The 27,119-nt window shown below is 41.7% G+C and overlaps 1 long non-coding RNA gene across 1 annotated transcript in view; it reads left to right on the top strand.

The window, feature by feature from the left end:
• The window catches only part of LOC113925190, a 28,047-nt gene extending 16,765 nt beyond the window's left edge, over positions 1-11,282 (top strand). Inside the window, exons 2-3 of the long non-coding RNA XR_003520941.1 lie at positions 1,424-1,645; positions 11,205-11,282. This is a non-coding gene — a long non-coding RNA (uncharacterized LOC113925190). The remainder of the gene's footprint in view (positions 1-1,423; positions 1,646-11,204) is intronic.
• Positions 11,283-27,119: the final 15,837 nt, after the last annotated feature.

Below are 27,119 nucleotides of genomic sequence, written 5' to 3'. Positions count from 1 at the left end.
TAGGTTGTACACCTAAAATGAATACCATGTTATATTTCAGTTCTAACTCAATTAAAAAAAATAAGTTAAAAAATATTGCCAAGGAGCATTGCAGGCCCAATACTCTTGAATAAGAAAGGTACCTGTACGTGGGGCGCCTGGGTGGCTCAGTCGTTAAGCGTCTGCCTTCGGCTCGGGTCATGATCTCAGGGTCCTGGGATCGAGTCCTGCATTGGGCTCCCTGCTTGGCAGGGAGTGTCTGCTTCTCCCTCTCCTCCCGCCTTGTGCTCTATCTTGCTATCTTTGTCTCCCTTTCTCTCAAATAAAATCTTAAAAAAACAAAACAAAACATGTGTATAGTGTTCAGTAGTAGAATACTTCCAGCAGTTTCCCTTGTACTTGCCACGTGGCTTTGTTGAGATCTTCGTAATGACCCTGGCTGCCACCTTTTTGAACAGTCTGCTCTGGAGCCAATAATTGTAGTTTCCACTCTTCAGAGATACCTCTCCCTCTCCTCCTCTCTCCTCGTACATATCACACAGGAGAAAGAGGGAGATGCACAGCATGATGGTTTGATTTACATGTACAGATCTTCCTTGATTTACGATGGGTTTATGCCCTGATGAACCCATCATAAGCTGAAAATATTGTAAATCAAAACCGCATTTAATACACCTAACCTACCTTACATTATAGGTCAACCTAACCGACCTTTAATGTGCTCAGAACACTCACATTAGCCTACAGTTGGGTAAAATCATCTCACCCAAAGTCTATTTTATAATACAATGTTGAATATCTCATGTAATTTAGCGAATACTGTGCTGCAAGTAAAAAACAGAACGGTCGTCTGGGTACACAGTGGTTGTCACTGTATCTGTTGGACAGTATACTTAACTAGCTAAGTAGCTTTAGCATTCCTTAGCAACCAAAACATTTTATGTTTTATAGAGATCTTGGGAAGTTTTTTGGAAGGTATTTCTTTATATGTGAGACACAGAACAGAATTTTGAGCTGAATTTAAATAAGAATGAAAATTCAGATTCAAAGTAGCATCATGACATATGGTTTGCATATAAACAAGGATAGAATGCTTATAAAGCATTCCACTGTATTTTTTTAAAAGCAGGTAGTCTAAAGGCATCTGTTTTTGTTGAAATTTTTGAATCACAAATTTAAAAAGCTCAATAAAACAAACTTGGAAGTATAAAAATGTGTAAAGGGGCAGAAATTAAAGACCTGCAATCCTATGTAAGAGAAGCAATCACCGTTAACGTCTCCCTCCAACCTTGTTTCTATTCATGTTTTAGGTAGTTGCCATGACACATTGTATCAGTCAGGATAGGCTTGGTTATGATAGGCTTATTATCATAAGCACAGCTGAGTTGTGATAGTATAAATCTGCAGATAAGTGTTTCTCACTCCTGTCGCTTGTCCATTACAGGTCTGTCGGGGACCCTGCCCCCACATCATGGCTGTCTTCATCCAGAGCGATCACGATGATCTGGAACATTTCTGATGACCTTGGCCAGGTGGAAAGCGTGCTCTGACTAGCCACACAGTGGAGATTGAATGCTCACACAGGAGACCTCACATATTCTGCTCACAAATCAATCGCAGGAACCAGTTCCATGGTCTTATCAACCACAGGCCATCTTCACATCACGTAAGCTTTATTAAACATTACCATTATCAGTGATCGATACTTTTAGAGCTTAAGTTGAGTTGTATGAAGCTCACAAAGTTATGTTTCTTTTCAAATGCGTCTATAGTTCAGACTTTCAATTAGGTCTTCTTAGATTGCTGCGTGTTAATTTGTGTTGGTCTTATTGATTATCTGTGGTGCTGGAAAGTATATATTTTTCCCACTCCAGATGTTTCCTTCTGTGATTTGAGGGACCCATCCATTTAACACTCTTGTCCTCTATTGACTTTGATTGGTGAGGGTGGAAGGAGAAATTGGGCGCCATAGCCTCAGCCTTCCTTTTTCCTTCCTCATGAGAAGGAGCTGTCCACGGGAAGTGCAATCTGCTCTTCTGCCCAGGTTGTTGGGAGCAGTCTGCCCAACAGCCCCGGGGCCCAGCTGGGATGACCCATCATGTCTGTTTGCTCAGGCTGTGGGGCTTTCAGTGCTAAAACCAAGAGAGTCTTTTCTGGGTGACTGGCTAGTCAAACCTGGATGATTCTAGGATCTGGGCCGAGGAAGTCCATTTGTTCCTTTTTTAAAAGTCGCATCCTCGAGACGCCTGGGTGACTCAGTTGGTGAAGCATCTGCCTTCGGCTCAGGTCATGATCCCAGGGTCCTGGGATTGAGTCCCGCATCGGGCTCCTCACTCAGCGGGAGTCTGCTTCTCCCTCTGCCTGCCGCTCCCCCTTCTTGTGCTTTCTCTCTCTCTGACAAATAAATAAATAAAATCTTTAAAAAAAATAAATACATAAATAAAATATTTTAATAAAGAGAGAGAGATGGGGCACCTGGGTGGCTCAGTCCATTAAGCATCTGCCTTTGGTTCTGGTCATGATCCCAGGGTCCTGGGATCGATTTCCGCATCGGGGTCCTGGCTCAGTGGGGAGCCTGCTTCTCCTTCTGACAGCTGCTCCCCTGCTTGTGCGCTCTCTCTCTGTCAAATAAGTAAAATCTTTAAAAGTTGCATCCTCTACCATCATGTTTATCAGTTATAACAGTAATCAAGGTGATAATTTTGTGTCCCACCAAGGACAGGTTTTTGTCTCATTTCTCAATTGGACCAGAACCCAGGCAAGTAGGGGAGATGTTATTTATTGGGCCTGTCCAACCTGAGCACTGGACTAGAACCGTCCCCACTCGTCCTTTCCCCCCAGCCTTACCATGGACTGATTTGGCAGCCTCCGCAGATAATGAACCCAGATCTGAAGTTGCACTTCTCCAAGATAAACATCCCCGTGGGAGTAGTAAGCATCATCTAGTTGAGGTCTAAGATCAGAGTTTATTTATCTATTTGGCTTCTGTCGTGTAATTTCTCCAAAACCCAGTGATGTTTAGATAACCAGACCCATGGTGATTAAGGGTGGGTCAGATCAGAGTAGGGGCAGAAGAGCAGGGGGGAGGACATAACTAAGGAGGGTGGGAGGGAGGGCATGCACTAGGACAGCTCCATCACTGTGAGGAGGGCCGGGTGTTGGGGTAAGTCAAAGAACAGTCTGATTTCTTAGTGAATGAATCCCTGGTGGCTGGATTCACTTCAAACACAGAGAATGGAGGAAAGCAATATGCCAGGAGATTTACTCCCGTTTTTAGACAGCAACATTGTCACATATGCTGCTTTCTTTCACTTTTCATAAATTACCCAATATTTCGGCCAAAGCGAGGATGAAAAGAAACAAAAGCTCCTTTGAACGTTGTATAACTTCTGCTCTGCATATCTGTCATTTTTCCAAAGAGAGGCTCTTATATGGTTTTGAGGTCTCTTTTTGCTGATATTTGGTTGGTTTTCCTGTATCCACGCAATGGTGACAATGCACAGTGTCTAACAGCCGGCACAGCATGGCCTCACTGCCAATCATGACGGCTTTGAGGGAGAAAGCCCTGCTGCGCTGGGTTTGGCTGTGGGTTCACACAGGTGCATGCACGCTGAAGACCAGCCCGGCATCTATGTGAATATGTGACTCATCTTGTTAATACCTCTCTGCAAGTCGCTTGGACTCCTAAATTCTCTGACTACCTTAGTGTTCTCTGTAACATGGAATTTCCAGATCTTTCTATTTTTCCTTTCGTTAGTATAGTATTTCTGGGAGCGGTGTTCTGGGGAGCTTGTTAAAAATGCAGGTTTCTGAACCTTCCTTCAGACCCGTTGAGTCAGAATCCCTGGGGTGGGGCCCGGTGTCTGACTTGTAACGGGTTTCTCAGGTTACGCAGAGGCAGCTCACTGAGGTGCTAGGATCTCTCCCCTGAGTAGCTTTCCCCATTTCTAAGGGGACCCTTTTAATGGGACTGCAATTACTTCCTGCCATTCTCACCCCTCCCCCACCTTTCCTTTTATGATTTGGGGTCTTGAAGGTAGGCTGTTCTTATTACTGTGTGACATTTTGAGGTCGTCAACTTCAACTTAACCTGGGTAGTCATCCTTTTTATTGTCTCAGACTGGCTGAGAACAAACACAAGCCCTTCCCAAAAGGGAGGCGCAGAGACAGTCTTAGGCCTCATTTTCTTGGCTATGGAGGAGAGCTTTCCTCTTCTGAGACTCTATGGCTTAAAAAAAAAAAAAAAGAAAGAAAGAAAGTTGGCCTCCTTTGCTCCCTTCCCCCTTCTTGACGGGAAGGTGGGAATGAGGTACTAATTATTTTGTCAGGAACCGCAAAGGCAGGTCTTGTCTTTCTCCCCCTGACCAGTTACACGCTCAGTGAGTTTATGCACATATTTATTCTGCTTTAGGCAAAGACTGTCAACAGAGTTGGTGGTTTCTGTAGCCACTGGGGTTTTAAAAACAGGTTTTTGGATCTTCTAGCAGTTTGTGAGTTTGGAGTGGGGATTAAACAATGCGAAGAGTACGCTCTGGGATATGGAAAATGTCCACTGTGTCTTGGAAGATCTGCCCCAGTGCTGTGGCAGCATTTCAGCCAGGGGCCCCCTGCAGACTGATGAGGCTAGATTTTAAGCATTGCTTCAAGGGGCAGCAGTTACCATGTCATTTTTAAGTTGTTAGCTTTTTACCAGTGCTGGGCAGGGGGGGAGGTTCTAGAATAAGGTCAAGGATTGATTCTTGACCTTCTGGTGTAACTGAGGAGAAGTGATCAACATGCATGAAATTAGAGAAACACAGTACAAGGGAGGGTAAGCTTATATTATCCAAATTGTAGGTGCTGTAGGAACTCAAAGGAGAGAGGACCCAGGGAGCACTGGGTGGCAGAGCAAAGCTTCTTGGAGAAGTTGCACATGAACTTTACCTTGAAGGACAGAAGGACAGAGCAAGGCTCAGGGATGGGGTTGAGGGCGGCCAGTATGGGAATTAGCCCAGCAACAGCAAGGGTTCAGTCTAAGACCTGCGAGGGAATAGGCTGAGGGGGCAGGTGGAGAAGCTAAAAACAAAACAAAACGCAACAGGAAATAGAGGGTAGTTGAATGTTTCTGAATGGGGGAGGTGACATGTTTAAAGAAAAGCTTTTGTGGTTTTGTGGAAATGACTTTATGACCCAGGGTTTCGCGGCAATTCAGCAATGTAGCAACTACCTTGCTGAGCTCTGGCACCGTGTGATTTGGCTTAAAGCTGCTTCTTCCTCTTAGACTTTATTTTTCTGATTTATCAAATGATGATGATAATGATGATGGTGATGATGATGATGGTGGTGGTGATGATGATGATGGTGGTGGTGATGATGATGGTGGTGGTGATGATGATGGTGATGATGATGATGATGGTAATGATGATGATGATGATGATTTTTTTGGGTCTGTCCTGTGTCCTCACATCAACCAATCAGAAAGGATGTGACCTTGTGCTGAGCAGGTTCCTGAGCCTCCTCAGGTTCAGCAGGTAAACCTTTACTGGCTGGATCATGGGAAGTGTGGGTGATGCTGGGGAGGTTTTGGGGGGAGGTCAGAGAAGTGGCAATTTACCAGGCTTTTAAAAAAAGTACCTTTGGGAGGACGCCTAGTTGGTTTGATGGGTGGAGAATGTGACTTGATCTTGGGGTTGTGAGTTTGAGCTTCACGCTGGGTGTAGAGATTACTGAAATAAATAAATAAATCTTTGAAAAGACAAAACAAAAAAACTACCTTTAGGGAAACATTTAAATATCTTAATAGCTAGTGCAACTACACTAGAGGGGCCTGAATGGATATCAGCTTCTTATTGATCTTTAGTTCTTGATGGTACGTTTTCTGCCTTGCCTAGCTGAAAGCAGGTAACGGAGAGCTGAATAGTATGTTCTACATCATACAACGAGAAAAAAATCATTCTGTATTAGATTTATCCCTTGGTTTGAGAGCTCCTGTTTTTATTCCGGTCAGAGATTTGTTCAATTATAGACCTTTTGAAGGGAAAGTTTTAATGAGGGTGAGGGATGGGAGCAGACAGGGAAAGAAGAAGGGAGTATCCAGGCAGGAGTGTAACTGAACATTCTCCGTCCACACCTGATGGCAAAGCAGGGGAGTCCAGTCGGTCGGAAAGCCCATCCTCGGGAGGTCTTTGTGCCAATGAAGAGTTCTTTAATGGGTCTCAGCACCTTGCTGTTGAGTGGATACATGGACGTGAGTGAGTGATACAAGAAAAGGGGGCTGAAGGGAGAGTTAAGACTCTCAAATTCTTGCGCTAGCTCGACTGTGAGCCAGCTGTGGAACCAGGGGCAAATCTATCCTTTTTTTGTTTTTAGAGATATTGTTTATTTGAGAGAAAGAGAGAGAAAGAGAGAGCAAGAGCAGGGGGGAGAGGCAGAGGGAGAAGCAGACTCCTTGTTGATCAGGAAGCCTGATATGGGGCTCGATCTCAGGACCCTGGGATCGTGACCTGAACCAAAGGCAGACTCTTAACCGTCTGAGCCATCCAGGCACCCCCATCTTTCTGGAACTCATGTCCCTGCACTCCACAGAGTATTGTGGCATCCAATGTGATGATACCTGAGCGTGTCCTTGTGAGCATCGAAGCTTCATGCAAAAAGAAGCATTCTTTGTGTCTTTCCATATGAGTTGTGTGTTTTTTCCAGATAACCAGCTAATTCACTTTTAGTCAGCACAGTTGCATGTTTTTCCTCAAGTGGGTCTTTCCTCCCAAGTAAGAGCAGTTGAAGTGAGTGTCTGTGCACTTTTGGCTAGCTCTATGACTATGTGCTATTGAGGCTGATGGACTGTTGTTGGAAGGGGAGCTCCAAGGCCTGGGGGGACTTCTTGGGCAGTTGCCACCAGTCAAATCCTGTGAGCTGATGTGCCCTGGGGTCCCAGTATTGTGGATATCTGGGAAAACAGACTGCTGATTGAGAGAGTCCTGGAGCATCTGACCCTGACAGGGAGCCCCGTTGCCCCCAAATGGTCCTCCACAACCAGGACGGTCCAGGTGGTGGGTTGGATATCAGCTGGACCTCCCACTAGGGTAGAGTCATTGAGTAGCCAGAACATCCTCCTGGCCAGTGGTTGGATGTGAGCTAAGGACCTGGATTGTTCTGTATTCAGTTTCCTTCTCCTAATTATTTCCAGGCTGCCTGTCTCACTGACATACAAAGGACTGGCCTCTATTTATGGAACTTGTGGGTAAACCTTGATTTTGAGGTCCTACTTTCTCAGTAGGGGAGTCATGTTCATGACCTCCCACCCAAGATCTATGTGAATGCCAAACAAACAGCAGAGGAACTTGGATCTGTAACGAGAACGTCCAAGCTGAAGACCTAGCTGAAGCACTTAGCACCTGGGAGCGTCCTGGGAGCACTGGGCAAGGCTGGCTGGCCACTCAAAATGTTATGAGTTGCAGGTTCCATGTCTTAAAATGAAAATGATAATCTCTGTATTCCCCTACCCCCCACTCCCCAGCCCTCAAGGTTTGTTGTGAAAATCCGCTGAGATCTGTTTGAGGAAGTGATTTTAAATCATCAAGCGTGGTAGAATGTAAGATCCCTTCCTTATTGTAACATCACAGCTTATTTGGGCAAAGGAGGAGCACTGATCTCTCAGTTACTGCTATTGTGCAACTTTTGGGATATTTTCAAGGCTCCTAAGGTACAACTGTGTCAGCCTGGATGTCCCTCCAAACCTCTGGGAAGGAACTTTGCTGTCCTGGATGGCAAGTTGTTACTTGGGGCAACAGAGAAGGAAGTGACTTAAGCAGCTTGCCCTTTAGACACACCTGGGGGGTATTCACATTGCCAGGCAAGGGGGTGAGACTACTGCTGATTTTCTCTCTCCCATTCCAGGCTGGCCTTGTTGGTAGGCAAATGTTTCTTTAGGGGCCTGTGTGATAGAGTGGTGGGGAGAACTCAGTGCGGGTACAGCATGGTGTATGAGCTGTTCACTGTCTAGTCGAGATAGCCACTAGCCGATAGCTTTTAAGGAAGGGGAGCTGGCCAGTGTGCCACTGCCCTCTCCTTATACCTGCCCTTAATCCCCTTTCCAGAAAAGGTAAATTTGCTCTCCTCCCAGTAGGTGCCAGAGAGGAGCTGTCCCCTGGATTGGTTCAGGGTTATGTCTCAACTAGCTTTTATTTTTTTTTAATGGGCTAGATTGGGCCAAAATCTACTCTACAAGTCTCCTTTTTTTTCATGTGTTCAAAAGGATATGAAATCCATGTTTGGGACCTATTAACACTCATTCATCACCGACCATTTGGCAAGAGTTTTGATCCAAGAATGATTTCCTGCCTGGGGATGAGGCCCATCCCAGGGCAGTGGGTTTTACCTCTTGCTCTGCTCTTGTCTTATGGTGTGAAATGGGCTGGTCTACGTGTCCTTTGTGTTACCCATATCTTCAGCCTTAAGGGATGATGCTCTTTTAGTTTGAAAAACAAAAACTAAATGTAAACCAAAACCCACTAACCTTCCAAAATGGGGGGGGGAGGGGAGGGAGTACATTTTGAAAAGAGGAAATTGCTTTTTATTAGGTGTCAAAACCAACAAAAAATCTCCCAACATCTCTAAAGGATTGGAGTTGCCATGAACCGCTGACCCCATTCTGTTAGGTTGGCAAATGGTCTCCGCAAGCCCGCCATCCAAGCAAAACGGTGAGCTTGACTTGTGCCACAGAACAGCTCTGTCTCACACTGAGAGACGTTTCCATATCCGCCTGAGGGTGCCAACCTAGTCTTGGTACATGTCTTTGGTAAGAGACATTCTCTGGTGGACTCATAACATATGCTGGGGTGGACCTTGAAGGACAATAGTGTGATCGAATCATTCGAGACATGAGGAAACAGCAGTTCAGAAGTCACATGTGGGTCGATGGAACTTGTCATGTCTCACCAGCTGGTAACCCAGCAGCTATATGCATAGCCATGTGATACAAATCCCAATTTACAGGTGTGGAAAATATGGGCTCTCTGGGTACCATACTTGGAAGAATTGCAGCAGAGACCCCCAAGATCTGGGAGTGGAGCCTCGGCCTTCAGAGCAGTATTCTTTCTCCTAAGTCCCTGGAGACTTTAGAAAACTATTCCCAGTGGCAGTCACAGTCATAGCTCACCAAGTATTAGGTTGGGGCTACATAAGTAGATCTGGCCAAGGGGCTCTAGGCAGAATGGAATCAAAGTTAATAAGAAGCAAACTTTTGTTCTGTTAAGCCACTGAGATTTTGGAGGCATTTTTTGTCATTGTGGCATAACCTAACTTATCCCGATCTACACACAGACCAACTCTGCAAAGCCCTGAGTTCCACCCTCTTCCTGTGACATCCTCACCCAAGGACCTGGAGTCTCTAGGATGGTGTTGGAATATGCCTCACAGAAGAACCAATTCAATTTTAGTATTTATGCATATTTGCTTTTAGAAAAAGATTGGTGTTTGAACTGAGGTCATGTGACAGCCAGTATGAGTACAAGATTTCAAAATACCTAAGGGCTATGGTTGGAAAGTACTCTTCTTTGGGGGAGAAAAACTTACAAGGGAAAAATAATAAAACACTACATAAAACTCTGGTTCCAAAGAAGTGGATTGCATACCTGGGCTCTACTAAAAGCCTAGAGAAATAGTTATTTACTTAAAAACATCAAATGCTCTACTACTGTGAGGCTGGCATTGGTCTGGGAGGGCCTGGGGAGAGAGGGCTTAGGACAGTGTAGCCCACATGTCATTTAGGATGGCCTATTCTCTACCTTCTAACACTACCCCTGGTCCCACATGCCTATCAGAATGCCTCTTAGGAATCCTTACTTTTGATTTTAGTTATTTTCTAGACCGAAAGGGAAGGAAACAAACAAAACATCATCAGAAATACCTTGGGCCTTAATTTCTGGGATGGAAATTGTGACTGGCAGAGCACTTTCCTTTGTTTCCATCATGTTCTGTCACCAACTTAAAAAGCAGCTTGAAAAGGAGGAATGAGCTTCCTACGTTCTACATACTCTTGTATGTTGGATGATTTCTTAAAAAGCCCTGTTGTGACTAATGATCTACGTGGGGTAACCCCTTCCCACACACCCCAGCCATATCCTCTGTCCCGTGAGCCAACTTGTTGTCAAAAATATTCACAACTGGGGGATTACCATCAGATAAAAAACAACCTCTCTCTGAGATGAGCTCCACATGTGTCCTCCTGCCTCAGTATTTTTCTGAGAGGCTATTTTTTTTTTTTTTCAAAAATGGTATAAAAATCACTACTCTCTTTTTTTGGAGGTTGTGAGAAGATAAGCCTGAGGTGGGAAAAAGGACCTTAAAAACTAAAAAATCGTGCTGTCCCCTTTTCAGGACACTTTCATTTTCATGGTGCCATTGGATTTTCCCAGCATCTCTGTGAGGTGTGTTGAGTAGACATTTTAGTCCTGATTTCCCAGACAAAGGAAGTGAAGCATGGAGAGCCTCAACAGCACAGGAAATCAATCTCAAAGTCAGGACCAAAACCTAATGCAGTCTTCCCAAGTGATAATAGGGAACAAATACCTCTTTGTACAACCTTGGGAGACCTGAGGTTGATTCCTTATCTGCCACTAAATAAGAGTGTGATCTTTAGCAGAGCACTTAAAATCCTTGACCCGCAGTTCTCATTCACACAATGATGGGGCTAGCTGAAAGTCCTTTAAGATTTCAACCCCTCCACGGTTCTTTCTGCTCTATAAAGTGGTCACAAGGGGGGGGGGCACATGTAGGGATTGGGGGCACCCCTGGGGAATGGCGCATGGCACCTCCCAGGAGAATGGAAGGCTTGGTTATCATGCCTGTAGATGTCTGGGGCCAGCCTTCTCTATCTTTCCAAGGCACTTGGCCTCAGAGAGGTGCCCAGCATGCTAGGTGTGCCCAGGACAGCGCTGACCACGAGTAGAAAGAGGAGTAACGTTTTTGCATTTTATCTATCTCTGAATCTGACACACCATCGGAACACCAGAGCTGACTGAGCGAATGGGGCCTTCAGGAGTAGGTACTGTTTAAAAAGAGAGGGAGGGAAATATGATGACTCAGCTGAGAGGCCAAAAATGAACAGGACCTGAGTTCACCAGGAGGAAATTCAGAGTGAAAACAGGATTCGCTTCTACTTTCTTCCCACAGGGGCAGCAAACACCGAGGGACTTCATTTTTTTTTTTTCCCCTTTAATAAATGCTAACATTTATCTTGTTGGCAGAGGCTTATCTTCCCCTGGATCTCCTTGAGTCTTTGGAAAATACTGAGATAATACAACAAAGGACACGGCCCTCAAAAGGTAAGTGCCTGCTTTTTAATAAAGAACTGCTGTCAAGTAAAATGGTTTAATGAAAATAGCCCAAAGAAGGTTTTATAAAAAAAAAGGGTTTTGTGTTTTGCTTTGGGTGGCACTCCGGAATCAGTGCCGAGGGAAGAGGTTGGCTCTGTCTGGGGTGGGGCTGAAGAGAGGAGACAAAGCTGGGTAATGGTCACTGGTCAGAGGGCTGGGCACCCATTTTCATCTGCTGTTTGTGGCCTGAGGGTGGTTTGAACTTGGATAAGTCACTGCTCCTCCCTAAGCCTCCCCTTAGCGTCCTCCTCCCCGAAGGAATCAGAAAATGTTTTGAATTTCCTGTGAAGAAATCTTTACTTCCAGTGTGGCGCCTTGAAGTTGCCGCTGCTTTTTGACAGACTCTCCTTTCCCTGCCTCTCATGACTCTCCCCCTCAGGCAAGCTTGTAATCTCTCAGAACATCTTCCCCAGAGAGTCTGGGTCATTCTGCCTGGTCACCTTTGAAAATGACGTAAATTCTCCTTCACCTCTTGACAACTGAGTGTGTCCTTCCTTGAAATCTGTGCTTATCAAACGTCCGTGAGGGCTCAGAAGCATCAGAATGATCCCATTCACTGGTTCACAAAATAAGACAAAACCGAATGAGACAGACCCCATGTCCACACCCTTGTGCCATAGAAGCCCTAGGGTCGGTCTCTGAAATGTATATATTTAAATACATTTCTCAGGTTGGGACCCACTGACAGCTGAAATGATCACTCAGGTTCTTTTCTGGCTTTTTGAGAACAAAGCTGTTATTAACAGAACTCCCAGAGTTGAAGTGAGAAGGGCCTAACCAGAGTGTTGCCCACTGCCTGACCTTGCAAGCTTATCCTGCACTGCTGTTCTCTTCAGTCTGGCTTCGCAGGCCCCTCACCACCCCTGTGCTCACTCACCCCAATCTGTGTTCATGCTTTCCACTCCACCTCCAAGGTCATTGCCCCTCCTCTTTCTAATTTCCTTTTGCAGCTCAGCACAAGTCCCTCTTCCTCTAAAATACTATCTCTGTTCACTGAGCCCAAATGTATTGTCCTATGTCCCCCATCCCAAATTCATCCTGCATCCATTCACACTGTCTTGCCATGTACCTTGCGGAGCTCAGGCACGCACATCCCTGACTTTTAGAGTATGAGCTACTAGAGGGCAGGTGGTCAGGGCCAGATCTTTCTCTGGCATCCTCCTTAGTGCTGAACATAGTGCCTGTCAGAAGGAGGAGTGTCCTTGGGGCTTGTGTTCTCAGGACCAGCTGACGCAGCTACAGGACCACAGGTCAAGTTGTAGGGAGGCTGTTGATGGCTGGAGGGGGGTAAGAGTGGCAGGAGGACATCGCTGACAAGTAAGACACATGCCTTTAGTATGTCCAAAGACACGTGCCTTTAGTTCCTGCAGGAGAGTGTTGGTGTGCCTGCATTCTCGTCCTGCCAAAGTGCCACCCATGCTTTTCCTTCACACACTCCCTCAGGCACATGATCAAGGACGACATTGGTGTTTATTGTAAGCTGGCTTCCCATTGATTAAAAGAAGGTGAGGGTTGATCCTACATATTGTCATTTAGCACATGGTTAAGTACATTGGCTCTGAGAAGTCTAGGTCGGTGCTGTCCAATATGGGGCAACAGGTAGCTATTTAAATTTGCTAATTCAAATTAAATGAGAATTTAAAATTCAGTTTTTCAGTTGCACCAATCACATCTCAAGTACTCAGTTACCACATATGGCTAGTGGCTACCATATTGGAGAGTGTGATAAAGAACATTTCGATCACTGTAGAAAGTTCTATTGGATAGTGCTGGTCTAGACTGCGCTCAAACCTTGGCTCCTTCACTCACTTGCTGTGTGATTTTGGATAAATTAGAGTTTTAGTGTCACAGTTTCCTCATTTATAAAGTGGAAAACATAATGGTACATGCCTCAGGAGACTGTGGAAGTTCAAAAGAAATAATCCATGTAAAACAAGGGGCAGAACAGAGAGAGAACTCAGTGTTAGCTGTAACAACAACAGTGGCTGATATCATTGGCCCTCTTGATTATCTGAATCCTCTCTCCCCAGCACAGAGCATGGTTCTGGTGCCAAACACTAGGTAGCCTCTTGGTAGATACTTGTTCCGTGTACGAAGTGTTAACTCTTGGGAGAACAAAGAGCTCAGTTGAAAGGGAATTAGAAGGTTACTTGGCACAGCCCACCCTGTTGAGCTAAGATTGAGTTTCTCTCTGCGTACGTGCAGCGTCTTGGATCTGCCGCTGAACCAGAGGACATTTTGATGCTTTCACCTTTTCTGAAAGGACAGAAATTTCCCTGATTGTGGGCTTTCAGCCAAGGGTGAGCGTGCATTGACCCTCTCTGGTTCTCTCTCTCTCTTTTTTTCCCACACTGAAAGCATATTCCTTCTTAAGAGGAAGTTTGTTTTCCGTGTCCTGGAAATGTCAGGCTCCCCAGAGGGTTGAAGGGTGGACCTGTCTCAGTCAAATGTCTCTTCCTCTGATGCAGTGGGTGACCCCCCTGCTTTCTTGAATGACATCAGCTGAGCCGTAATCAAAGTACTCACGCCTGACTCACCATGCGCTGTGGAGAGTTGACTTCCAGCGTAGCGGGGTGGGGGCGAGGTGGAGGAAATGGCCCTTGGCATGTGAATGACTTCTTGACTTTTGACTCAGACATTTTTAATTGTGGTCAGGCCTCAGCATTCCCCTGCTTTCTCTGAGCATCTGTTCATTCCCTTGAAGCTTCTGGACTTTAATTCTTTGCCAGTTTACAGTAAACCCACCCTGGGCTTCATAGGTCACCGCGGAAGAGTTCAGTAGGTTGCATCAGCGGGGAGCTGAAACACCAGGATATTTGCAGAACGTGCCCAGATGCTAGTCTCTGTCTTGCACATTCCCATCAACATACAGGAGCTGGAGCACATGAGTTGATACATTTTGGCGTTTGCTGATGACTTTGCCCGGGGCGGGAGAGAAGGCAGAGTCTGAGGTTTTGGGAGCCAACCTTGAATTGCTTTCAGAAGCAAAGAGATGCCAGCTGTTTCCCAGCCCCTCAGCCATCTCGTCTCCCTTGTAATTATAACTTATTGTTCCACTGACTTCCTTTTCCATAGGACAGTGTCTCAAGGGTGGACCTGTCTCAGGGCAGGGCTTCCAGAAGCAGTCCTAGAGAGTGCTCGAACATGTGCACTGAGATTTTCCCAGAGCCCCTTAAAGCCTGACTGATGAGTTTGTCTGAGAGCCAAACCCAGCCTACCCAGAGAGAAAATTCATTTACCATTGGGGCTCTTTCCCTACTGAAACAACGGATGGCTCACCACCTCATCCATCATCTGGAACTCAGCACTCAAAAAAGTTTTCCCTCATGCTCTCTAAGTGCATAGCAATATAGGTCTTTTCACTCTAGGGTATACTTCTTTCTAGATATTGACTTCCTGGGGTAAGTTTTTATTTTTATATAATTTCAAATCTCCAGCAAACTTCCAAGAATAGTACAAGGGAACTTTTATACACCCTTCTTTACCACTTCACCAACTGTTGAAAATTTTCCCCATTTGCTTTTTTGCTTTCTTGCTTTCTCTCTCTCTCTCCCTATTTTTTTCGTGTACTTTTGAGAGTAAATTGGAGAAATTGTGACTTTTTACCCCTAAATATTTCAGTGTGTATATTCGAAGAGTAGGAATGTTCTCTTGCATAACTATAGTGCAGTTACTAGAGAATGTATAAAGCTTTTTAAGAAAACAAATATATTCTCTATATCTTTCTTGAAGAGTATTTTACTGCAAACAAAACAACACCTCCCCCACCCAACTCCATAAACACATGTACCAAGGCTATGCTGTGTATCTATCATGATGTTGGGAATTGTGAACAATATGAGGAAAGTTTAAGAAACAGTCCCAGTCCGTATGGAGTTTGCTCCAAAAATTAAAAATAGAACTACTCGATGATCCAGCAATCACACTACTGGGTGATAACACACCCAGGGAATATAAGAACACTAATTCAAAGAGATACATGCACCCTGATGTTTATTGCAGCATTATTTACGAGAGCCTAATTATGGAAGCAGCCCAAATGTTCATCAATAGATGAGGGAAGCTCATCGCAAATGAGTGAATAAGGAAGAGATGGTATATATACACAATAGAATATTATTTAGTCATAAAAAGAATGAAATCTTGCCGTTTGCAACAGCATGGATGGATCTAGAAAGTATAATGTATAAGCCAAGCAGAGAAAGACAAATACCATATGATTTCACTCATACGTGGAATTTAAGAAACAAAATGAATGAACGAAGGAAAACAAAAAAAGAGACAAACCAGAAAACAGATTCTTAACTAAAGAGAACAAACAGATGGTTAGCAGAGGGGAAGTGGGTGGGGGATGGGTGGAATGGGGGATTAAGAGTACATCTTGATGAGCACCGAATAATGTAGAGAATTGTTGAATAACTATACTGTATACCTGAAACTAATACAGCACTCTACGTTAAATACATTGGAATTAAAAAAAAGTAGTTCCTGTCCTAGTTGGGGAAATTAAGATATGTGAAAAGTTAAAAATCAAGGCAGATTTGTTTATTTTTATTCTTAAATTTTTTAGGGAATATATTGTTTTTATTTTTGTGTTATGCTCCCCCTGCCCCCAACAAAGAGCTCTTTGAAGTATATGGTGAACGTTAAAATTCTATATATTCTCCAAAGTCGATTTTTAAAAATTAAACTTCTTATCTTGAGATAACTGTTGACTGACATACAATTGTAAGAAATAATACAGGGAGATGCTGTGAACCACTTAGCCAGCTTCCCTGATGGTAATGTCTTGCAAATCTATAGTACGATATCACAGTCAGGATACTGAAGTTGATATGGTCAAGATACACAACATTTCCATCATCACAAGCATTTCTCACATTGCACTTTTTCAGCCACACCATGTCCCTCCCACGGCATCCGCTCTTTAAGCCTTGGCAACCATTAATCTGGTCTACATTTCTATAATTTTGACATTTCAAGAATGTTATATAAATGGAATCAAACAGTATGCAACTTTTGGAGATTGGCTTTTTTCACTTGACATAATTCTTTAGAGATTCATCCAGGTTTTTCTGTGTATCAGTAGTTCTTTTTTTTTTTTTTAATTGCTAAGTAGTATTCATGGTCTGATTGTACCACAGTTTAACCATTCACCCGTTCAAGTGTATCTGGGTTGTTTCTAGTTTTTGGCCAATATATAAAGCTGCTATGAACATTCATATATAGATTTTTTATGAACATAAATTTTATTTTTATTTTTATTTATTTATTTTAAAAATATTTTATTTATTTATTTGACAGAGAGAGAGAGTGCACAAGCAGGGACAAGGGCAGAGGCAGAGGGAGAAGCAAACTCCTTGCTGAGCAGGGAGCCCGATGCGGGGCTTGATCCCAGGAACCTCAGATCATGACCTTAACCGAAGGGAGACTCTTAACCAACTGAGCCACCCAGACTCCCTGAACATAAATTTTAATTTGGGGGGGGGCTAAAGGGCAGACTTAAAAAGAGCATATTAATTGGCTAAGTCCATTTTCTTTGGAAAAAATAATTTAAAATACTCTTCAAAGAACCATTAGAAAAAACTGTAAATTCAATATTAAAATAATTGCTTAAAATTTATTTTTAGGCTGTATTAGCAATCTTACAATTAGCTAAATTCCTTAGCTGATTGTAAGATTATAGAAAGATTTTGAGATCATTGACAGTAAAGGTTAGATTGCACTGAATTTTTTATGACTTCAACCAAATCAGGGTAGAGAGCAAAAAAATCATTTTCTGTTTTAGTAAACAAAGACTACAATTCCAAAAGCAAAGGAAATTGGTACTAAAACTCACTTGTAATATTGAAGTATTAAAGGATTAGTGGAATGCTTGACTGTGTCCTGTTTATTTTTGTAACCCCCACCCCCAGCACAGTGCCAGGCACACACTAGATGCTTGATACATGTTTTTTTGGTGAAAAGCAAAGGATTATCTTTGGGGCTGGGGACATGGTACATGAATACATACCCTGGTGGCAGGGGTTTTGGATCATTCATTTTCATTTTTTTAAAAAGATTATTTATTTATTTATTTGAGAGAGAGAGAAAGTAGAGAGAGAACACACAAGCGGGGTGGGGGTGGTGGCACAGAGGGAGAGGGAGAAGCAGACTCTGCACTGAACAGGGAGCCCGACATGGGGCTTGATTCCAGGACGCTGAGATCATGATGTGAGCTGAGGGCAGATGCTTAACTGACTGAGCCACCCAGGCGCCCCCACTCATCTTCATCTGGATCCCCAGAAGTAAAGATGCTGTCATAGGATCAAAATCCAGTGGAACTCTATATACCCCTTGGTTATTTTTTCAGTACCTCTCCCTTGTTTAATGAGAATGTGAAAGAGAAACAAGTGTCTGGAAGAGGGTGTGTGTGCACCGTCACCATGACTCATGTACCAAATGCCCTGGCCCACCTGTGGGACTGGGATGGCCAGTAAGAATGTATTATTTGAAGTTGAAAATGTTCCAAAATAGGAAGTGGTCACTGTTCAGGTTCAAAAATAGGATAACCAGATGAATTACACTGAAGAGTTACAGGATGGTGGCTTGGGTAGGGAAACGTGAAATGGCAATAAGGTTCTAAAGTATAGAGTTAAGGGATAGGAGAGCCAAGTTTGGAAGATAGGACTCGGCACTAGGCTTTCATGACCTCACACTGGGTGGGTTTGATCCTTTTTGGGTACACAATGGAGTAGACACAGTAGTACTCAATAAGCATCCCTTGAAATGAATAAAAGCTAACAAACAAGTACCTTATTTTTCAGGACATTAAAAACCACCAAAGAACCTCTAAACCGAAGGCACTGTTGCTACCATCTGCAAGGATTTTCTCTGTTCCCTGCCTTTTTCCCCTGGATGTGTACAGAGCTTATAGTAGACTGAGTAGAAAAACTCTTTTCATCCTGAATTTATAAACTCAGGAGCCTAACTATCGAGACGTGAAATATGAAGAGGACTCCTGTCATTGCGGGAGTCAGCACTGTCCCCTTCAGTTTTTCCTCCTCTTGTGCTCACTGAGCCAAAGTGAGCCCCATCCCGTCACTTCCTTGAGTTCTTCTCTTTATCTTGTCCTTCACCCATCCTCAGTCACTCACTCCCCTGGTTATATTTCATCCTCCTCATCAACAATAACTGCAGCATCTTCATAATCTCAGTCTCGTGCCCCGCCCCCTCTCTGACCAACACCGCTATTCTGTTTCACTCTTTCTAGCAACCCAACACCACGAATCTCATCCCCTTGATCCTCATTCCCTGTCTTAAATTCCATGTTCAATTACATTAATCCTTGCAAATACCTTTGATTCTCTTTCCACTCTTATTTTATTATATTCATTTGGCCAAATCACAACCCTGATTAAATCCAACTCTGTCTGTTTAGCGCCTGTATATGTGAGCTTGGAGAAATGTAGCTGGAGGAAAACATGTCATCACACCGGCTAATCTCATTTAAAAATTGTGACCTTGAATCTAAAGTGGACTTTTTATTGCTGGGAAATATTCTTACTGTTCACCGCTGGTCATTTCACAATCTGTCACAAACAATCCCATCCTACACACTCCCTCCCTAATTCTTAATTGAATTTTATCACAGTAAAACATGTACAGAGTTTAAAAAGTCAACAAATAATATTAGATATATAATGAAAAAACAGCAGTTCTTTGCCACGTTTCCCTTCATTTCCAATTCTCACATTCTTAAGGTAATACTTTCAACTCTTTACACTGTTCTTTGGTTTCCCTCCCAAGTACTGTGATTATATAGTACTATTAGTATTTCTAATTTTTTCAATGATATATTGCCTTTACACACACACACACACACACACACACACATATGCACACATATGCACACGTTTCTGCTCCCATTATTCTCCCGTTTTTCCAACGTGGATTTCTCAAAATTTTTGGTTAAGTCATTCCTCAGTGTTTACATTGTTCTTAATGTATAACTAATATTTGCAGCCGAGCTACATAGAATTCAAGGAAACCTTTCTTTCTTTCTTTTTTTTTTTTAAAATAGCTTTAATTTTTTCTCTGGAATTAATTATTGCCACTTTTTTATTCGCTAAGTTTTATTGGTTGCAATCATGAAATCTCCCAAACTTTCCTCTGAAATAAATCAGCAAATTTCCTCTGAATATGTCAGATGTTCTTCTTTAGGACCTTCTTCCAGGGAGCTTCCCCTGTTCTGGTTTGGCCAATTAGCTCCCGCAGAGTCGCCATCCTCAGGATTCTTTTCATCATCATTCCGTGGGTTCCTTCTCCTCTCTCCGGTGTTGGAGCCCTGTTACTTGGATCCCCTGTCTTCTTTCTTGCTTAAGTCTTTACTGTGGAAGAGTGGGCCAGCCAGTAGCTTCCTGGGAAAGGTACCTGGAGAAAGTTTTCGGGGGTATATTGAAGGTCTAAAATATCTTTATTTCACCCATGTACCTGATTGATAGTTTCGGCTGCGTACATAATTCTAGATTAGCATCGATTTTCTCTCATATTTTGATGGTATTGCTATACTGTTTTCTAGCCACCAGTGTTGCTAGTAAGAATTTAATGGAATTGATATTTTTTGTAAATGAACATATATTTACTCTCCGCATAATTTTAAGTTCTTATCTCGTTCCTGGTATTCAGAAATGTCACATGAAATACCTTTGTATGGGATTTTTTTGGTTTTCATTCATTGCACTGCTTATTAAATGATCCTTTCAGTCTGAAAACTAATATTTTTCAGTTCTGAAAATGAATTATTATATTGTTGTTATTATTATCGTATAGCTGTTGCTCTCTTCCCTATTGTCTTCTTCCAGAACTCCTATTAGTGGGCCATTGTGTATCCTGGATTAATTTTCTCATTTCCTTACTTACCTCACCAATTTTCTCTCTCTTTTTCTATTTGGTCTACTTTCTGGATTATTTGCCAGTATTTTTGCTGAATTTAAAATTCTTGCTGTCATGCTTTTACTTTTCAAGAGCTCTTTCTTACATTCTGAATGATCCCCCTCTTTATAGGATCATGTTCTTGTTTTGTGGAGACAATATTTCTGATTTTTTGCATGATACCCATCAGAAAAATATGGTTCTTAGTCTTGGGTGGTGCATTCGAACAAACAAAAACAACTTTGCTAAAGAAAACAAGAATGCCTCTGCCCCTGGGATTTGGTATTCAGTGCTGGGCATGAGATATAACTTAAAATTTGTTCTCATGACAGACCCCAGGAAAGTATTTCTTCATGTCTCCTGCCTGAAGTCTCAAAGCTGGAGGAGATTTTTTAAATGCTGCAAGGGTCTGTGGGAGGTGTCACTAGGATTTAGAGAAGGACACTGCTTAGGTGAGCGGGAAGGATGTGAATGACAGGAGCACTTACGTAAATGTGAAAAACCAGAATTAATTAATTTGTCAAATCCTCTTCTCAGATAATTTGAATGCAATCGATTCTTGCATAATAAAGTATCACTTTCCAGTAGTACCCAGTATCCATTTCTTGCTCCTCTTCAGGTTTAAATTGTGGTTTCAGAGTTATTCATGGATTAGCGTAATATTTGCAACATTTGCTCATAAGAGTTGAAGAACATTTTGCAATTTTAAACAAAAATACTCTTAAATTTGTGTATGTGTGGGTCTAGACGTAACATTGTGAAATGTGATACCAATTATTCATTGGCAACTAGGTGGACCTTGAACTGGGAATAAGTTTATTTTTATAAAATATGTCACAGTAAGATGTAATTATGTTAAAAAATTAAATAAAATCCAGTTTTACTGAAATAATTTTGATTTAAACTTTGATATTTTTATTATAATTTGTTTTTCAACTCTTAATTCTAACAGACCATTTTGAATGCTTTGGAAGAAATGACTTTTTGAAACATATGTTATAAACATCTAAAAGTTTTTTTGATATTTACTTTATACTTTTATTGAAAATCTATTAGAATTTTGTAAACTTTAAAACAATTATATTTTATTTTAAAATATCATTACTGTCAATAGAATCCAAAACATGGAAAAAAATCTCTCTACCAATAGTGATTTTAGGGAAGTAAAGGAAAAGAAGGTAAAGTTTGTGTAATAAATAAATAATACTTATGAGTCATGTATGACTTTATTACTGATCAGTGCTAGCCCAGCATCAGAACACCATGGGCAAGAGCGATAATAATTATATTCAGTCACTGTTGATATTTTTGACTTTGTCATTGAAAACTCTACTTTTATGCATCTTTTTCAGTTTTTTTTGTTGTGATGGTATACTCATCAAGATGAGAGGAGAGAACAAATTTTATTTAACAGTTGGTTAGTTTGATTTAGAATTTTAAAATATTAAACATACGGTACATGGGGCTTCATTTGGACTTCTGCCCCAGGCCCTTTCATTTTGAGGGGACTCAGGGTCCTAGTTATTCTCTTAGGTTTAGGCCTAGAATTGAAGGGTGTCGAGATTATTACCTGGGCTCTTGTTTTCTCATCTTCCTTCTATTGTCCACCCCTCCTCTAAACTGGTATAGGGAGGCAGAGACTATGGAAGTGTAACATGTAATTTATGTTCTAACAATGTATTGTTGAGGTTGGAATGATACAGGACATTCTCTATATCTTCAGTTGCTTGAGGTGAGATGAAATGTCCTAGTATCTTTGGGATGGGATCAATGAAAATTACTAGCTTTTTGTGGAACTAATCTTTCTTATTGACAGAGACTTGCAGAGTACTGTGCAAATTAGAGGGTGTTTTGGAAAAGCTGAAAAATTTGCAGTGCCTGGAGGATGGGTGGAATTTGCAATATACCAAGTGTTGGAAGCATCTAGGCTGGGAATGCAATGGTGAGCATGGGACAAAAGTATATGTGTGTGTACATGTGTATATATGCATGTGTGAGAGAGGTATGGTGGGGTGGGGGGGAGAGAGAGAGAGAGATATTGAGAGAGACTGAGAGAGATTTTAGCTTGGATGGACTGGAGATTGGAGGGTGTGCTGGGGAAGAGGGGAATGAGATGGGGTAAAAGAGGGCCCTAGCTGATGGCAAGATGCTGGGGAAAGAAACATTGTTCTCAGGTTACATTATGAACATGTGGAACAGAGAGGATGGTGGTGCCTTTGGAAAAATGTGATTTATGAGTAACTCTGAATTATTGTAATTACTTCCAATCAAGTCAAACAAAAGGGAACGATTGAGACAGTGCCCATTTATATGAAATTTGACTTTTAATATCTGGAGAGCTCCAGAGAAAGCAGGAAGCAAAGTGCATTACCAACTTCACAACCAGGCTCTTTTTCTAAAGACACTTTTAAGAGCCAACTTTTTGAGCGTCTCTACTTAACTATAAAGAAAGCAAAGAGAAGCAGGAAGGGTGAGGGCCAGGAAAATTTGAGATGATTTTTCCCTTGTTATGTAATGAAACTTAAAAAAAAAAGTAGATAAGAGCATCAGTCAATCAGTTTCTTTTGATTTTGGGCCAAGTTGAAATGTTTTCTGTTCTGTTTGCTCGTTTTAAAGAGCCTAATGTTAACAAACTAATCCATTCGTTCTTCTTTTATGCTCATAAGAAAATGCAACACCTGTCAAAGAAAATCTTTGGTGATTGTTTTTTACTAAAATGAATACAAAAGAAACTGGGGCACAATCTCCAGCACTGATTCCTAGCCCCAAGAAGGGTCCTGGGGAATATTTAGGGGGAAGAGCTGGTCCAAAGCTCTCCTCTATGATAAAATGCAATAAACATGCACCCCATAGTTTGGAATTATCTTGTAAATGAAAATCATTGGAATAGAAGCAAGGAGTTTCTGTGCTTGCCCCCCTATTCATTAACTATATGACTTTGGAAAACTCATCTTTCTGGGATTCTATTTCCTTATCTAAAAACAGTTCCAAGAAATTGGAATAGATTATCTCAAAAGCACACTTTAAGGAAGAAATGGAGGGTCCAAGGGAAATAGGAAGGGGTCATCAAGAGAAAGAGTTTGGGTGTTGAATGTGTTTGTTGCTACTCAAGTGTTGCTGCTTCTAAGCCTTGCCAGCTGACAAAGCAAGAAAGTATATGTGTGTGTTCTGACTCATTATATACACATATCTATAAATATTTTTGTATGTAACCATTTGTGTCTATGTTAACCTAAACATAAGTTCATACTGACATCTCCACTGCTATTTCCGGATGAATCATTCTAGCCGCCTCCCCTTGATTATCCTTAACTTCCCACTCCAGCAGCGAGAACCTGGCTCCTACCATCTTGCCATCTATTTCCTTGTTTGACTCTAGTATACATTTATAGTGATATCAAGTTAGTTAAATTATATCCCATGGGAGACAACTTTATCAACTAGGGTACAGTGCTTATGTACGGTTTCTTTTGCCTTTGGCTTTGCAGACTCCATTCACTTCCAAAGTCTGTTAATGTCAGTATCTTTTCCCTGAGTCCCTTTGATGAGGTTGTTTCATAATTTGTAGTACAGTCATATTGTGCGTACCATTCTACTATCCCTCAAACTCCTGAATGATTTTTTTTTTAGTTTGCATGCATCACTGTTCTATGTTCTCTTCTTTGGGTTTTGACAAAAGCAGTGTCATGTATTCACCATCACAATATCATACAGAATAATTTCACCACTGTAAAAAATCCTGTGCTCCACCTGTTCAGTCCTCTCTCTTTCTCTCTGAATCCTGAAAAACACTGATATTTTTACCGTCTCCATAGTTTTACCTTTTCAAGAATATCATATAATTAGAATCATACAGACTGGCTTCTTTCACTCAGCATTTGAGATTACTCTGTGGGTTTTTTTTTTTTTTTTTTTTGGTAGCTTGATAGCCCATTTAAAAAAATCACTGAGTAGTCCATGATGTGTATGTACAAGAATTTGTTTGTTCACTCATCTATGGAGGGAAATCTTAGTTTTTTCCAGTTTTTGGTGATTATGAACAAAGCTGCTGTAAATATTCACTTGCAGGTTTTGTGCGGGTGTATGTTTTTGGATCAGCTGGGTAAATAACGCAGGAGCACAATTGCTATAACCTATGTTAAGGAACTGCTGAACTGTCTTCCAAAGTGGCTGTCTCATTTTGTATTCCCATGAACAATAAAGAAGATGAACAGTGCTTTTTAATTGATTGAAGAAATATAAAAATGAAAATTTGACTTTTCTTGGAAGTTAACTGTTTGCTCTCATGAGCTGGGGAAAAAGCAACTGCAGTTGAGTTTTTACAATGTTTCAGACACTATGGTTATGCTAAAAATACAAAGATGGTACAGAGTTCAAACACTAGAGTGTCTTAGGAGACCCAGAAGATAACAAATGAAGATGATAGCATGTATCTGGGGAAAAAAGGAGTCATTTGGTCTGCAGTGACCCAGAGTATAAGACTGGTTGCTCTCTGGCTGTAGCTTCTTGTTGCCATGTAGGAACCTGGGCCCCGTGTTTCTGAATACTCCAATTTTTCAAGAGAAGCTGGAAATCTAGATTTTGATATAAATGCTTCCATTTTTTGGATATACGACGAATTGCATATATTAATGGCATATAATAAGTTTTGACCTGCTTTTGCACCAGTAAAACCACTGCCCCATGTATCAAGGTAATGAACATACCCATCACTCCAAAGAGTTTTCTCTTTCCTCTTGGTAAGTCCTGCTTCCTCCTCCTCCCTGCCCTACCTCTCCAGGCAACCACTGATTACCTTCTGTCACTATACATTAGTTTGCCTTTTCTAGAATTTTATATAAATGGAATCATACATTATGTACTCCCTATTTTTGGTCTGCCTTCTTTCCCTAAGCATAATTATTTTGAGAATGTCCGTGTTGTGAGATCAATAGTTTACTCATTTTTATAGCTGCATAGTATTCCATTGCATGGGTATACCATACTTTGTTCTTTTTAAGGATTTCTGTCTCTCAGCTTACATTGCCTATCTGTTCTTGCATAATGTCTAACTATCCATTAGAACCCTTAGCAATATTAATCATGGTTGGTTTAAATTCCCGGTATGATAATTCCAATATCCCTCTCATGTCTGATCCTGATGCCTGTTTTTTCTCTTCAGATTATGTTTTTTGTCTCTTCAAATTGTGTATTTGTCTTTTGATATGGCTTGTAAATTTTTCTTGATAGTTGGGTATGATATTCCAGGACAAAGGGACAGCTCTAGATAAGTTTTTGGTAATGTGGTGGTGAGTTATTGAGGGAGGGGAAGCAGTCTGTAGTCCCATGATCTGGTCTCAGTCTTCTAGTGAGCCTAATTCCTGCCTGTGAGCTTGACAAGTGTTTCTTAGTTTTTCTCTCCCCACTTAGGTGGGAAGGGATGGTTACAGCTGGCTAGAGTCGGAGATTTCCCCTCCCCCAGGTCAGTTAGGCTCTGATAATACTCCAGCGGTTCAGGTTCTGGTTAACTAATTTCTCCTGAGGGCATTGCTTCTTAGGAAGAACATTCTGGCATGTTGAAAAATGGTTCTTTTCCCCTTACCCCTGCTGGAAACTTGAGGAGATTTTTTTTTCTGGATATTTACTGTGCGAATTTGTAGTGCTCAGTATGGTCAGGCTTTCTATTTTAGCTAATCTAGTGGGTGTATAGTGGTATCTTATGTGGTTTTAATTTGCATTTTTTTAATCATTGATATTGAGCATCTTTTTGTATGTTCATTTGCCCTCTATATATCTACTTTGGTGAAATGTCTATTCAAATCTTTTGTCCATTATTTTATTGAATTATTTTCTTATTGAGTTTGGAGAGTTATAAGAATGTATATATTTGGTATATATATTTGGTAGTATGGTAATTATATATTTTTATATTCTTTTATCTGTTTATCTATTATCTATTTTAGATGCAAGTTCTTTGTCAGATGTATGCTTTGCAAATATTTCCTCACTGTCTGTAGTTGTTCTTTTCATTTTCTTAACAGGGTCTTCTGAAAAGCAGATTGAATAATGCCCAGGTCTTAATTTGTAAAGACAGAATGACAACCTGGAGAAGTCAATGCCATTGAAATAGAAGTTTAATGTTACTCACAGTCCTCCTAGAAATGAGAGGCACAGCACACCGTGCAGGGCCACATGTGGAAGCTCTAGTGTTGGTTGGGGGCAGTAAGAAGTAAGGGGGAGACATAGGCTACAGCTTTGATTGGGGTTCCATGGGAAAGCCAAAGCAGGGGAAACGGCTAACAATTGGGTAGTTTGAATAATTTTGGCAGGCTTCGGGGCATGGGAAATGTCCTTAGTGATCTGGTACCTGACTGTAGGTTGAATCAGGCAGGAGAAATACTGGCTTGGTATTAAATATAGGAAGCAGTTGGGTTTGGGATTGATTGGTTAGTATATGAAAGGGAGGTTCGGGCGCCTGGGTGGCTCAGTTGGTTAAGCGACTGCCTTCGGCTCAGGTCATGATCCTGGAGTCCCTGGATCGAGTCCCTGGATCGAGTCCCGCATCGGGCTCCCTGCTTGGCAGGGAGTCTGCTTCTCCCTCTGACCCTCCCCCCCCATGTGCATTCTCTCTCTCTCATTCTCTCTTTCTCAAAAATAAATAAATAAAAAATCTTTAAAAAAAAAAAAAAGAAAGGGAGGTTCACTGACCAGTTGTTTATTGTCTTAGAAATTAGCTCGCCCTGGAAGGGGTGGTCTCTTCTCAGCCAGCAAGACTCCCCAAAATGTCAAAACATCATAAAATGTAGAAAATATATTGATACATGGATTTTTAAAATTTAGATGAAGTTTTCAAATTTTTTTACGTATAATTTATCAATTTTTCCTTTTATGTAT

Source organism: Zalophus californianus, chromosome 2 (assembly GCF_009762305.2).
Source record: "Zalophus californianus isolate mZalCal1 chromosome 2, mZalCal1.pri.v2, whole genome shotgun sequence".
Taxonomy (NCBI): Eukaryota; Metazoa; Chordata; class Mammalia; order Carnivora; family Otariidae; genus Zalophus; species Zalophus californianus.
This window is presented reverse-complemented; position numbering and strand designations above follow the sequence as displayed.